Source organism: Hypomesus transpacificus, chromosome 16 (genome assembly GCF_021917145.1).
Source record: "Hypomesus transpacificus isolate Combined female chromosome 16, fHypTra1, whole genome shotgun sequence".
NCBI lineage: Eukaryota > Metazoa > Chordata > Actinopteri > Osmeriformes > Osmeridae > Hypomesus > Hypomesus transpacificus.
The window spans coordinates 159,407-171,911 of record NC_061075.1 but is presented as its reverse complement, the minus strand read 5'-3'; the positions used below and the strand labels follow the sequence as shown (position 1 = coordinate 171,911).

Sequence of the window (12,505 nt, the reverse complement as noted above, 5' to 3'; positions counted from 1 at the left end):
CAGTTGGTCCTTGTGTTGGTGCCCGTCAAGTTGCAGAGCCTGATGTGGCAGGTCATTTCCTCTGGAGGGAATACTGTTTACACTTCCTCTGTGAGAGCGCTCTGTCGGCCATATGTGGATGTGAACACAGGCCCAGCCTCCTCAGTGTTGCCTGGGCTGTAAACAGGACCCAGCCTCCTCAGTGGTGCCCAGGCTGTGAACACAGGCCCAGCCTCCTCAGTGGTGCCCAGGCTGTGAACACAGGCCCAGCCTCCTCAGTGGTGCCTGGGCTGTGAACACAGGCCCAGCCTCCTCAGTGGTGCCCAGGCTGTGAACACAGGCCCAGCCTCCTCAGTGGAGCCTGTGCCTGAAGATCTGTTTTGCTTTGGGTTCTTTGTCAACCGATGGTAAACATAATTGTACAACAGGAAGCATGTCTAATAAATAGAGACTTTGTTTCAGAAGCTTACCCCAATGCCTTGGAATGTTAATTACAGGCATGAAATATTAAGGGTACAGGGTCATGATTGAATATGCTGTTTTATTCAAAGCAGGGATAGGAGTTGGAATCCAAGTAAAGACTTCGTTTTTTCATGTTTTAGAGAAAGGAGCCATATGGCATTTGGCTGCGATCCCCATGCTGCAGTCTCCCAGGGATAGAGGAGGGGGGTTTGGGTGGAGCTGTGACGGAGGGGAGGGGTGGGGAAGGGAGGGGAGGGATGCTGCATCTCAGTTTCAACAAATGCAACTGGTTCTGCACAGTCCCAGAGCTGCAGTTGAGGAACTGTGGGTGAGAGGGACAAACTTGTCAAATGTCTGGAGATCCCACATGTTAATGTGCACATGTTAATGTGACATTGTTGATTTTACATTCCGGAGTAGGATACAGGTGCTTCAGTGTCGTTGTGTCGTCCTGCAGCACTTTAAACATTCAGTATTGCTGCAATGTTTCTATCTTCCTAACTGAAGGCGGTCAATTGAGGAACCATTTTGTTCCCTGTTCTGTGAAGTCTTATTTAGTTTGTCTTGTAATCTATCTGTATCCACATTGTACATTGTTCTAAAAGCTGCATTGCCTTTGAATGATGTTTGATAGTTATTTGATATAAATTAATTTCCATTGTAGTTATTTTCAGGAACGTATCATCGTCCCTCTTCACTATAACGATTAGGATTGTACCGTACTTTACCGTGTTTAAGAAGCAAGGATGTGGTGGGAGGGCAGTCTGAGCTCTGTAATCTTATCTGAAGAGGTGTTTCTGTGAGTTTAAATAACTTGCAACAGCAACATACTTTCCCACATAATATGTACTATGACTCACAGCCACTACCAGTCACCCTGGGAAACTGTCAAAGCAGCCTATTCAAAGTAAACATTATGTAAAATACACTTTTTTTTATTGGGGCCTTTTGTGTTTGTGTAATTGACTTCCACTTAGCTTAGATCAAGAGGCAACTTTAGATGCCTCCAAGCTATAACCAGTGTTTCCCCTAGGATTTTTCTTAGCAGTGGGGCAGGTCAGGTCTACCCCCCCCCCCCCCCCAGTACGTCAATAACTGGACAAATTAATACAACGAAATATAACTACTTGTATACTGTAGGTAGGCCTAATTTATTTAAGTTTAAACATATTTGACTAATTACCTACACAAAAATAAGTAAATGAACTACATTGAACGCTCCGTGCGAGCTGTGCTGTGGTAAACATGGAGATGTAGCCTCAAGTTGCTAGTTGTTGAATGGTAAGCTAACTCTAGCTTTAGGGCTCAACATTAACTATTTTTTTTTTTTTTTAACTGGGCCAGTGGGTTTGAAACTTACTGGCCCCAAGACCATTTTTACTGGCCCCCCCTCCAAAAGTAGTAATTTATCATTGTTACAACAAAACTAAAGACTTATAAGTTGTGTTATTCTGTTAACATGTTTAACCATTTATTAAACACATCCTGGATGTAAAAATAACAACAATGAAATCACATTTCTAGTGATAAAAAATAAAAAGGTAATAGTCATCAAAACAATTGACTTTTAACCTCAAACATGACGTGGTCTCTTCCCTCCTGACAGCCATCTCTGCACAACAGAAACTGAAACCTATGGTCTGTCAATGCTAATATATAAAAACTTCCATAGCATTTCATCAGTATGATACTAGTAAATACCCAAGTCGACACCATTCTTCTGCTGCAGTTCAATAGCCTGAGGGAACGAGGCGAACGGCTGGCGTGTCTTGATTACGTGATATGCCGTTGTTATAAGTCGTGCAATAACACGATGGGCATCTACATTTAAATTCCTAACCAGCATGGTCAACGGCCTGGAAGATGGATTGTCAACCATCCGTTTAGCGGTCACGCAAACCAGGTGCTGTCTGCTAGCATGGCTGGTCAGGGATTGTTTTAGAAAAATGGTCGGTGCCTTGGTAAAAATATCTACTTTTGTCCGCTTTAGACGGGAACATACGACAGACGACACAGTGCATCTTCGTTCCATAAAAAAAGCTGCTTCCGTTTGAGCACGCAGCTGTACTTTGCTGCCATCTTCACTTTATTGTCTCGCGCCAGTTGTTAAAAAATGTATCGAGATTAGAGAATTACAATAGGTGCGTTCAACATGGACTGCGACTGCATGAAACGACCAGCGAGAGTAGCCGCTTGCAGTCGGGGAGGAGTTGAAAACGGCTCTGTGAAGTCGGACATTTCAGCTTCTCGTGGTTTGCTGCGTTGACCTCAGTCACAGCCGATAAAGCGCTGTTTGCTTACTTTACTTTATTTATGATTAAACGTAGGCTTTCCGTTAGTGAAGAGGCGAACTAAAACCGTTTCTTCCATAAATCTTTAATTCAATTCAACTGTTTGGTCCGGATTTGAGCATTGGCGAAACTGAAGGTGTCCGAATATTACAAAACACGAGTCAAAGTTGTCGTGTGTGAGTCTGGCCAATCCTGAAATAGCTGTGTCGTCACTTGAACCAGTGCAGTTGCTCTTGAGAAAATGCGCTCGGCTACACAGCCGGCAGTTCTCGAATCGATCTCACGGGACTTTGATGGCGACGTCACAGTGACTTGTCCTCGGCGCCGTCTCAAGTCGGACAAAAAGACTAACCAGAATTCACAGTTTCAAGTCAGCCGCCTGCAGCCGGCTGCAGCGCCGCATTAAGTCGGATCATGTCGAACGCACCTATCATGATGTCTCGTCACTCACTTCTTAACTCTTGATTTGCCCCTGTGCGCCCCACGAGCTGCAAAGTTATTTATGCATTTAGCAGATAGCAAAACATATGAAGGATGATAACTTTTACAATGCAATTTTTTTTTCAATCAATAATTTGGAGTGGCCCGATTGGGCCAGTGAGTTGCTAGTTTAACTGTCCTGACATTACTTTTTACTGGCCATTGTTTTGTCGAGCCCTGCAGCTTACATAGTTTACACACTACTTTAGCTGTAGGCTCAACAAGTTTACCATTAACTGACCAAAATCCAAAATATATAAAAGACATCACTATAGATTTTTTGGGATTACAATCACTTTCTCTGCTGCGGTCAAGGTGGGTTTTGCACTTTCTGCCATCTTCCACGCAAGTCAACTGTCAGCAGTGACGCTCAGGCGTGCGCCCACCCGCAAAGCAGACAGACGCGCTGCCGCTGCGGTAGTTAAATCTTTTTTTACATTCAATTTTTAACCACTATATTCGAATTTAGAATATTTGTTTACAGCCATATTGTGAACTAGGCCACGTATATGCTGGCTGGGTATTTGGCAGAAGGCCCGGGGCTTTGACAGAGACAGGTTGGACAGAGACAACAACAAACCGGCTAATGCAGTTTGCGCTACCGTCACTCCAGATGTTAGATGTTTATTATTTCATTGTATTTAACTTTTATTTAACCAGGCAAGTCATGAGATAGTAAGTTATGCTCTCAGATTTAGCCCCCAAGGGAGAGTGAGCTGACTGAATGGGTAAGCGAAAGCTTGTCTCCCTGCTAGCGAGGTTGACAGGTAGGGGCCTGTCTGGGGCCAGTCCCTGGGTGAGCAGTGGGCTGATCCAGACTAGGACAACACAGGCTGCTTTTTCAGGGGTTTACCTTTTATCTTTTCTTCCTCTCACCAAGCCGCTCAATGCTGGGCCTGTGTGCTGGGCCTGTGTGCTGGGCCTGTGTGCTGGGCCTGTGTGCTGGGCCTGTGTGCTGGGCCTGTGTGCTGGGCCTGTGTGCTGGGCCTGTGTGCTGAGCCTGTGTGCTGAGCCTGTGTGCTGAGCCTGTGTGCTGGGCCTGTGTGCTGTGTGCTGTCACTCAGACAAGCCGCTTGGGTTTGGGTTAGGTTGACAAGGTGGGTTAGGGTGATGAGGTCAGGTCTGCGAGGGAGAGGAGTTTGAAACTGTCCCCCTGGCTACTAGGCCCTAGAAGTGGCAGTCTTATTATACGTGTGTGAAAGATGGAAAACCAGACGGTCAATTTTAAGGGTGGTTTGATACCGTTGTTGTGTTTATCCCCCAATCAAACATTATAACAAACAAATAAAAGAATACTACACCATAATCAAGTCAGAATGAAGCTGGTGATCACAGACCAGACCAGGCCTTTAGTTTCTGAGACTTGGTAACACAACAACATCTGTTCAGGAGAAGAGGATGCAAGGCATGGCTACTACTGTGTCCATGATGGATCATAGTTATGTAAGGATGATCACATTCACCCAAACACACACATAATGACCCATCATGACCTAATAATCTGACTCATGATGTCAGTACCACAGTACCACAGTGTCCTGGCTTCTGCTGGGGCTGGTGCAAGGGGAGGCTGTGCTTCATGGTAGCACTGGTCACAGGTTCAGAGTGTAGTTGCCTTAGGAAGAACTGTGTCAAGCTGAGGGAGGGAGGGGGAGGGGGAGGGTGTCAGTCTGCATGTGTGTGTGAGTGAGAGGGGGGGGGAGGGGGGAAGGGAGGGTGTCAGTCTGCATGTGTGTGTGGGAGGGAGGGGGGGGGAGGGGAAGGGAGGGTGTCAGTCTGCATGTGTGTGTGAGTGAGAGGGGGGGGGGAGGGGAAGGGAGGGTGTCAGTCTGCATGTGTGTGTGGGAGGGAGGGGGGGGGAGGGGAGGGAGGGGAAGGGAGGGTGTCAGTCTGCATGTGTGTGTGAGTGAGAGGGGGGGGGGGGGAAGGGAAGGGAGGGTGTCAGTCTGCATGTGTGTGTGGGAGGGAGGGGGGAGGGGGGGGGGGAGGGGAAGGGAGGGTGTCAGTCTGCATGTGTGTGTGAGTGAGGGGGGGGGGGGGGGAGGGGAAGGGAGGGTGTCAGTCTGCATGTGTGTGTGAGTGAGAGGGGGGGGCAGGGGGAGGGGAGGGTGTCAGTCTGCATGTGTGAGTGAGTGAGAGAGGGGGAGGGGAGAGGGGAAACCAGTCAGGCGTCACAGCAGGACTGATGACCAATCATTCCCCTTGACGGTGCCAGACCAACCAGTCCAGCAGTATGAGATGCAGAAAAACTATTCACATGTTGGATCAGTTCTGTATGCAGTCTCTACATGTTTGTTTCTGGTCTATTTTTACCCCCCAGTCTAACTCTGTCTCTACCTTATGGCTCCCTGATGGATGTCAGACTTATTGGAAGGATATCAAGAAGTTGTTTGGACTCCATACCCCTCCATACCCCACACCCCTCCATACCCCTCCATACCCCACACCCCTCCATACCCTGCACCCCTCCATACCCCGCACCCATCCATACCCTATACCCCTCCATACCCCCTACCCCTCCATACCCCCTACCCCTCCATACCCCCTACCCCTCCATACCCCTCCATGCCCCACACCCCTCCAAACCCCTCCATACCCCATCCCCTTCCATACCCCTCCATACTCCATACCCCTCCATCCCCATACCCCTCCAAACCCCTCCATACCCCATCCCCATCCATACTCCATACCCCTCCATACCCCTCCATACTCCATACCCTTCCATACCCCTCCATACTCCATACCCTTCCATACCCCTCCATACTCCATACCCCTCCACCCTCCATACCCCTGCAGATGATATCAAACGGCCAGTGAGGTGAGGTGAGGCGTTCTTTCAATGTAACGTGTTTTTGGAGACAGAGTCTGAGCCGCTGTGTAGCTTGATGCTGTTCATCAGGATCAGGTGAGATTGGTTGTTCAGTGACCCGAGGGGAGGAGGAGGGAGGTGACAAACAAAGGCCATTACGGTGGTTAGGGTTACCATAACCCTAACCTTACGATGGGCTGTTCGGTAGAAGACCCTCTGTGTGTATCTTAGAAAGAGTTTGCATGTTAATTTGCATGGGTTCTCCATATTGATCTGGTGTAGGCCATGTGGCCAGTTAGGAAAGCACCAAACTCAAAGCAGACGTGATACCGGAGCTCTGAGAGCAGTAGGCAGGGTTTAACCCTCTCCCCTCCAGGTGGGCTGGGAGAGGGAGCTCTGAGAGCAGCAGGCAGGGTTTAACCCTCTCCCCTCCAGGTGGGCTGGGAGAGGGAGCTCTGAGAGCAGCAGGCAGGGTTTAACCCTCTCCCCTCCAGGTGGGCTGAGAGAGGGAGCTCTGAGAGGGAGAAGGATATAGAAAAGGATATCTTCCTTTCCCTCTCCTTTTTTACTTAGCTTTGTTCTCCTCTCCCCTCCACACCCATCCCCTCCACACCCCTCCCCTCCACACCCCTCCCCTCCATACCCCTCCCCTCCACACCCCTCCTCTCTCCAAGCTTTGCATCTGGAATGAGTTACTGTTGCGGTGCCACATGAGGCGGTGGGGGGTAGCAGGAGGGGGGCAGTGGGGGAGAGGGCAGGACTGGGGTCTTTAGAGGCAGCCTTGCTGGATTACTGACCTGCTGTGTGAATTACACAAAGAGAGGTTTTATTGAGCTCCAGCTAAAATTGGTGTTGAGTTTCTCTCGGGGGAGTGAGGGGAGAGGATGTCGTCATCGCAAAGTCACGGTTCTGATGCACTTTTGGCAAACAGCCCTCCACCCCTCATCACCCAGCAGCCCGTCTGCCCTGAAAGGACCTTCCATAAACACTGGGGCGGCGCTAGCTGGCTGGCATGGGACTGTGGTGAGGGCTGGGCTGCATTAAGCTTTTTCTGAGTTCAGTCAATACAGAGTTCAGTGTGAATTAGTCAGACAGACAGTTAGGGCAAGTCAGAATGCACCTCCTACACGCTGTATGCCTATTTCCTTCCTACTAGTCTGTCTTTTCACCCCCCATCTCACCTTTTCACCCCATTTTACTTCCCCCCCTCTTCTCTCTCTCTGCCCCCTTCATCCCTTTCTCCGTCTCCATCCATCCAGTCACCCTCGCCCAGGGGTCGGGAACCTATGGTAAAAAGGTTCCCGACCCCTGCCCTAGCCGTGTCGGCTGGTCATGAGGCAGATCACAGAGAGTTTGTGGTCTTTCTGTGTCCTCTCAGGCTATTTTCATCCCTGCAGCTTATATTGTATATATGGAAATATGCACAAATCACAGTCAGTCAGTCCAGTAGCTTGCTGCTCTTCTCCTACCCATTCACATAGAAGCAGATGCCCTTGAGCTCATGTTTTATTATCATGGATGACCAGCCAGGGAGCTGGGCTGAGGAGCATTCAAATGTATTTCCTTTTTGTTATTTGGTCTCTCTTCCTACCTATTTCTCTCTCTTATTTTTCTCTCTCTCTTTCTCTGTCTTTGGCCTGGCATCTGGTAGAGTAGTTAGGCTAAGTCTTCAGTTGAGGTGTTCTTTACAAAGAAGCTTTTCAGTTTTAGTCACATACTGCAGTAGGAGGGCTTAGCCCTACCTACCCCCTCTGTCTCTCTCTTTGTCTCTCTCTTTCTGTCTCTCTTCCTGTCTCTCTTTCTGTCTCTGTCTCTCCCCCCTCTTTTTCACACTCCCTCTGTTTCTATCTCTCTTCTACCACCCCCCCTCTCTCCCTCCCTTCCACCCCCTCCTCTCTCTCCCTCCCTTCCACCCCCTCCTCTCTCTCCCTTCCTTCCACCCCTCCTCTCTCTCTTTGTCTTTCATTCACTCAGCTCAGGACAGGGAGGTGGCTCTGATTGCATCTGAAGTCCATAAAGAGCCTGGAGCAGATTTACCACCCAGCCCCTGGCTTTCTCTTCCTCCCCTCTCTCTCTCTCTTTCCCCCTCCTCTCTCTCTTTCTCTCTTCCTTCTCTGTTTGTCCTTCCTCTCTCGGTTCATTGTTTAGTTGTATTTAACATTTGCATACGTTATACTTTCATTCAGCTAGCGTTTCTCAACAAGGGCATTCAGAGTACATTGGGGGGCACTGGAAGCGAGCGTTGAAATGTTTGTTTTTTGCCACAGTTTCTTAATTTTAGCCTTAGACTTGATATTTCCATAATGTTGTAATGTAAATTCTAAATATAATCATATTCCAACTGTTGTGCTTAATCAAATCTGATATTTGACATTCAATTACATTTTGTATTAAAATGATAGGGGGGGCACAGGCCCAATATAGGTCGAGAACCACTGAGCTAAACAAACTGTAGGGCAGGTCACCCCACAGACCTACCCTGGTCACCCCACAGACCTGCCCTGGTCACCCCACAGACCTGCCCTGGTCACCCCCACAGACCTGCCCTGGTCACCCCACAGACCTGCCCTGGTCACCCCACAGACCTGCCCTGGTCACCCCACAGACCTGCCCTGGTCACCCCACAGACCTGCCCTGGTCACCCCCACAGACCTGCCCTGGTCACCCCACAGACCTGCCCTGGTCACCCCACAGACGTGCCCATCCTACTCCTATTCACATGGGGAGGGGAGGTCTTTGGCCTTGAGCCAAACCATAGTTAGTCAATGAAACTTCTGGACTCAGCTAAATGTGTCTAGCTCACTGCTCGTCTGTTCCCTGTGTGGGGAAATGTAAAAAGTCCAGACCAACTGATATCCCAGTGCTCTTCCTGTAGGGTGACCCCTGTGGAGATGTGTGTGTGGGGGGGTGTTAATGTTCAAACACACTTTTTGATTGGTCTGCATATGTGTGTGAGAATGAGCTCATTGGCTCGTTCACTTCCTGCCTGTGGTGTCTCATGCCTGACTGATCGCTCTGATGACAGTTGGTTGTCTCCTACTGACTACACTCCGGAATGTCACAGCCTTTGAAACTGGAATGAGGTCGTACAAGCTTAGGAACAGGCGGTTGTATCGACAGATACAGACAGATCGTATTACGCTGGCTAGATGTAGCATGATCTTATCCACATGGCTACTCACAATACTTTTTTATTTTAATTTTATTCAGAGTGAAAGATTAAATGTTACAGTATGCCACCCTGTACTGCGGGCGCGGTTATCTAGCTACCACAGTTAGGCTAGCTAGCTAGAAGTGCGAAGTTACGTTATGTTATGAGACTGAATTTAAAAGTACAAAAAGCACTGTTAGCTTGATAATGATGTCACTTAGGGCTGCAACTAACAATTATTTTAATAATTGATTAATCTGTCGATTCTTTTTTCGAATAATTGATGAATCGGATAAAAAAAACTAAAAACCATTAATTTCCAACCCTTTATGCAAAAACAGAACTGACAGTGCAAATTCACAGTGCAAAAAATCTTCAGAATGTGCACAAACAGACGCACAATTTTGAAAAAGTTAGTAATATTAGCGTGGATTTAATGCTACTTTCAGAGATGAGCAATTTATTTGAGTTTTGTTTAAAACTTTATTGAAAATTGAAAGGCTGTGGAAGTAGACCAGACTTTATTTGAATAATCTGGTGTATATTTAAGATTTTTTGACAACATTTTGAAAAAAGTAATGATTTGCGAGGATTAAGCTATTTTCAAAGATTAGTGATTTTCTATAATTGTATTTGAAACTTCATTGACAAAGTAAAGGCTGTGGAAGTATACCAGACATTGTTAAAATACTCTGGTGTCTGTTTAAGGTTTTATATTCATAAAAATTATATTTTTCAAAATGGTATGGGTATTTTTTTATACTCAAACATCTCCGCGACTTATTGAGTGCCGTTATAATCGCGCAACACAACATATCGATTATGAAATTTGTTGCCAACGCTTTTAATAATCGATTTTAATCGATTAGTTGTTGCAGCCCTAATGTCACTATCTTAGCTGTGAACAACTGTAAGACAGCTATATTTTAGACCTGTATCTATTAGTCCTACGAGGCATTAAACACCAGATTACCCCGCGTTGGAAATTTGTGGATGTTTACAGAAAGGCCCCAGTTTACAGAAACCTTGTTTACAGAAAATGACTCTAAGCGTAGGCTCTACTCTAAAGCATTCACAGATTGAGCCAGTCTTTTTCAATCTGTTGGGGTTTTGGCTACATTTTCTGCTTGGCTAATACCACCAATTTAAGAGCTAAATGGACTAAATTCCCAAGTTGCCAGAATAATTGGATTGTTCTGGTGGAGCATCAAAGAGGGGGTGGAGCTTTTTAGTCTCCTTAATACCCCCTCTGTTGTAATCAGCTAAAGACCCCTAGCTTAGCCCTCTACAGCCAGACCCTGCTCTTAGCCCTCTACAGCCAGACCCTGCTCTCTTCTCTCAGCTTCCAGAAGGACCTGGCATCTTCCGGAACCTTCCGTGCTGTCTCTCTGTGATTGGCCCTGGCAGAGGTAGCCTGTGTATGGAAGCTGGTTAGGGGGCTGTCAGAGGAAAGGGTTAAACTGACAGATAGAAACCAGGCGCGTGCATAATGAAGGATAATGATAATGCTGTTTTTTGTGGTCTCAGTTTTTTGCATGCCTGGTTTATGGGGCTCTTTCTGGAGATGTGGTCAACTTGAGCTTCAGTGATGGATGTTCCTTCCCTCCTCTGAAATGTGACCCAAGTGATTCTAGAAGTTGACTAGATGCTGCCTTCTGACCGGGCCTTTCTTCTCCCAGCCTCCTGACTCCGATCATGTATCTCACCATGCGTTTGTCTCCTCAGAAGAATGGCCTGAATGTTTTAGGAGTTTTACTTGGCTGGCTTCTTTTTAGGCCCGTCTCCCCCCACACCTCCTCTGGAAAAACAAACATGGGTAGTTTGACTGACACCAGTGGTAAACTATGGCCTGTGTGCTTACAGTTAGAGTTCTGGATCCAGTGACTGTGCAGCTCTGCTGTGTGCCATGCAGTGATTTAGGTCCTTTCTCCTGTTTCTGGCCCTCCAGGGGTCCTGAGCCTGGTTACATGACGGGCTTCATGAGGGAAGTAGCCTGTCTCTGTTGCATCAGGATGAACTGCAGCTGCAGTTGTAGCCTACTGCTAGACCAGGTTCTGGGTCTGTTTTTGGGTAGATGCCATAGCAACAATTTGGTGTTGTCTGCCTGTTTAGACAGTAGTCTTGACAGTTAAGTGCGTCCGGTTCAGTCATTGAGGCTAGGCAAGATGGCTTCTCTCTTTGTTGATAGACCTTGTGCTCCCATGTTATTTTCATGACAACTTGAGGTAGCCTAAACACAGTCCCTCCCTGCCTTTATGAGTGTCCGTCCATCTCCATGGGTTAGGGTTTCTACACAGGATTAGGGTTTTTACACAGGGTAAGGGTTTCTACACAGGGTTAGGGTTTCTACACAGGGTTAGGGTTTCTACACAGGGTTAGGGTTTCTACACAGGGTTAGGGTTTCTACACAGGGTTAGGGTTTCTACACAGGGTCAGGGTTTCTACACAGGGTTAGGGTTTCTACACAGGGTGATCCTCAGAGGGTTAGGTTAGGTTAGAGTTACTACTAGGGATGGGCATTCGATTAAATTGTCTTAATCGATCGTTGGGAGAATTAACAATTGATTTTCGATTAATCATTAACATTTTTATATCAAAATTCACTTTTTATAGGCTATATTAAAATGCAGTGAAAATAGAAAAAACACAGCGTGTTTCCACATTGAGATCTGTATTACATGAAAACCTTTGCCCTCAACAATACTTAAGGGTAGCATATCCATCTCGATGGACTTGCAGATTCGTTGGGTAATTTTCTCTGCTTGTTGTGCATCCGTGCTAACACCAAGAACAGGATGCACCACCACTAACCAGGGTTTGATGTACGTTCTTCAAGTGGTACATCATTTGAGTCGTAGAGGAGTTGTATTTATACTCAGCTTTGCATTGTTGGCAGTGAACTAAGTAATTTTTAAGTCAAAATGGTCTCACGCTACACTTCGCCGTGACCTCTTCCATGTTTACTTTTGAAATACATGGAAACTAGCCGGTAACTGAGTAAGCCTGTGGTGTTTTTTCCCAAACATTGCCTTTGTGTGGTAAAATGTTTAATTGCTGCCACATAGCAAAATCCATTGCATTCCTTCAAGACTCACACTACGCAACAGAACATGCATTAGTTTTATCAATGAAAAAATATGTAAGCGACAAAATTCTTAATGATCCATTAATCGATCGTCGATTAATTATGCCCATCCCTAGTTTCTACACAGGGTGATCCTCAGAGATTTCTGACTCTGTGGTTATTCCATATGTTGGTTACAAAGATGCTGTCTGCTAAATGAATAAATGTAAATGTACAAAGACATGGTGGATGTTGGAGTAGTTTAGTTC

The 12,505-nt window shown here is 46.8% G+C and overlaps 1 protein-coding gene across 1 annotated transcript in view; it reads left to right on the top strand.

Annotated features, from left to right (window-relative positions):
* Positions 1–12,505, top strand: part of LOC124478634 (unconventional myosin-IXb) — a 57,639-nt gene that overhangs the window by 1,354 nt on the left and 43,780 nt on the right. The window lies entirely within an intron of this gene.